Genomic DNA, 3,113 nt, shown 5'->3' on the forward strand with positions numbered 1-3,113 from the left:
CGAAGGTCGTTGTACAAGGAGTCCATTCCAGTCGTACGTCGAGGTACTGTCGTCGGTTTCCGGTTCGAGTTCCGTCCGGGTTCTAGCGGTTTGAGGTTTATTTCTAAACCTTGTTATTGATTAATTTGTAGTGATTTGTCATTGTGTATTTTGACATAGAATGAATTTCTGCTCGATTTTTAGTTTACACAATGGCGTGTGTGTGATGTTTCCATTTTGTTTTGTTTTGTTACAATGTTTATGAATATATATTTGTTTTTTTGTGTGAAATATGTGTGAACGAGATGGGTTTCTCGGAATGTTTGTTCTTATTCAGTTATTGAGTTTCTTTGTTAGCTTGATTAGCAGATTTCATACCCATGTTGACTTTATTTGCTGAATTATATTTCAAATTGCTGTTGGTAACACCTTGCACTGGAAATCAAATTTATGATTAACAAAGAAAGCAAGAATTCAAAATCATAACCATGTTATTGCATTTTGTCCATTTTGAAGGTTCATAAATTGCATGATTCAAGTGAAAACTAATTTATATGTGTTGCCAAAGTTCTGGGCAAAAAATAAAATTGCTTTAGCTGTGAAAAATAATTGTTCATTATGTTTAAGGATTCATGGTGTGCTTTCAACTGTTTCATCTAGTTTATTTCTAAAATTCAAGGGATAAGTGGGTACGGGAATATCGCTAATAAGTCATAAAACTAGCATACTTTTCATATTTAATACTCTATTGTAGCTTGCTTTAGGCACGCTATATTAAATTGTCATAGCTACGGGTACGGTTCCCGTGACGTGGTCATGACACCTAATTTTCGAACTCGGGTGCGCATTTATGTGACCCAAGTCAAAATCTTACAACGTTGGATAAAATGTGTCGGAGACCGCGGGTGCATTTATGTGACATGGTTCAAGACGTGTTTTAGATGACGTTGAATATTTCCTAAAAATAATTAAATAAAAACGGTTAAATAAGTTAAAATATATCATAGGCTAAACCATGTATTAAAATGAGATAATAGGTCAATTATAACAGTTGAACGACCGTGCTAGAACCACGGAACTCGGGAATGCCTAACACCTTCTCCCGGGTTAACAAAATTCCTTACTCGGATTTCTGGTTCGCGAACTGTAATATAGAGTCAATCTTTTCCTCGATTCGGCATTTGAACCGGTGACTTGGGATACCATAAATTATCTCAAGTGGCGACTCTGATTTTAAATAAAATAATCCCTTTTCGATTGTCACTTTAAATTGGAAAAACTCCCTTATACACTCCCTTTGGGGGGGGGGGGGGTGTATGTAAAAAAGAAAGTGTGACAGCTCTGGCGACTCTGCTGGGGAACGAAGCCAGAATCTCTGGTTCAGGGTTCAGAATTCGAGCTTAGATGAATTGTTGTATTTGGTTTTATCCATTATCTGATTTTATTATATGTTTGGGCCTAATGTGCTAAATGTTGCTTTTACCGCTTTGATATTATCTGAACTATATATAAACTGCTACGAAACCCTTCTCTTCTCATCTTCGGGGATGTGCTCGCTGGTCGAGACTCCCTATTCTGTTAGTGTCATACCTTGCAATAAGAAAGTGACTCAGATAAGTTACTAAGTCGGATGACCTTTTGGTTCCCGGTACGTAGCCCCCTCCTCGGCTCGAGTTGTCCGCTCGGGTACCCAGTCTAGCACACATACCTAGGTTTTTGAACCTAGAATAACTCAGCCTCATGCCGGATCCCTAGTAGGCACGTTTGTTTGCATCATGTGCATTTGACTTTGGGGACTCAACACAGGGGTTGAGTTCGTCTAGGACAGGTGTACCCAAAATAATAGACCATCTTGATGCATCCTATGTGCTACATGTTGCATTTATTCAAGGGTAAAAGGGTCATTTGGCGGACCAATGATAATTGAGGGCGAATGAAAAAAAAAAAAAAAAAGAAAGGCTGAAGTGTGAGGATGAAGCGAGTAGGGCCCAATTATATTTTTGTTACATTTTATTAAGAAAAAAAGAGCATGGAAACTTCAAAAAGATTTTGCACTTTTTATTATTTTTCAAAAATCAAAAGAAAAAATCGAAAAGAAGAAGAAAAGAAAATCCAAAAAGATTTTATATGTTTCATCATTTTTCAAAAAAAAAAGAAAAAAATGTGTTTTCTATATGTCAGTTGTTTTTTTTATTATTTATTCTTGCCCGTATCCAATCTGCCCGAACTACGCGAACCTGATTCTCGTCTCTCGGGGCGGGATACGTAGGCAACCCATATAGGGCCCGGTCTTCCTAATAAATCTTAAGTTCTTGGCTTTGCGGGATCTTAGCCAAATTTTGCACTTCTAGCCACCTTTTGGCCAAATAAGTCATTTCTCTAAAATAGCCTCAATTATGTCTTGCATGTGTCTAATAGGGAGTGTTATTATCTCACATAGTGTTGGTTAAAGTTTTCTCATACAGGTGTGGTTCTACTTACTGGAGTCTGAGCATGACATACACCCCGGGACCATTCAGTCAAGATCACTGCATTCAGGAGCTACTCGAGGAGCCATTTTATGTTTTTGAGTCAATTGTTTTTGTTTTATTTTCTAGTCCTGTATAGTAGTATTTAGTCTTTTAGGTGATGTTAGAGTTTGTATTGTCTAGTTAAGTTTGCATAGTCTTTTGTTATTGCATTTCTTATTTTGCATTTGGAAATGTGTTACAAGGCAAAAATCCAAAAAAAAGGGGGGAATTCTGCGTTTTTATATTTTCGCTATAAGTTTTCTTTAGAATACTAATTCTAGAAATAAAAAAAATTCTCCTTTGAGATTGTTTTTCCTTTAGGCAATTAATATCTAGGACTTAAAATGAATTGTTTTTATATTTCCTCTACTATATTAGGACCAAAATTCAAAAAAAAAAGAGAATTTTCTTTTAGTACTTCTTTAAAATTCTTCTTTAAGGTATTAATTCCAAAATCCAAAAAGATTTTCTTTTGAGGTGTTTCTTGGGGAAATTAGTGAAAAATGAAAAAAAAATCTTTTTATTTTCATTAGAACTTTAGGATATTGTACATAGAAAGAAAAACATACTTTATCCTTTGTTTATCATTAGAAATTCTTCTTTAGGCAATCAAAATTGAAATCC

Source organism: Nicotiana sylvestris, chromosome 6 (genome assembly GCF_000393655.2).
Source record: "Nicotiana sylvestris chromosome 6, ASM39365v2, whole genome shotgun sequence".
Lineage (NCBI taxonomy): Eukaryota > Viridiplantae > Streptophyta > Magnoliopsida > Solanales > Solanaceae > Nicotiana > Nicotiana sylvestris.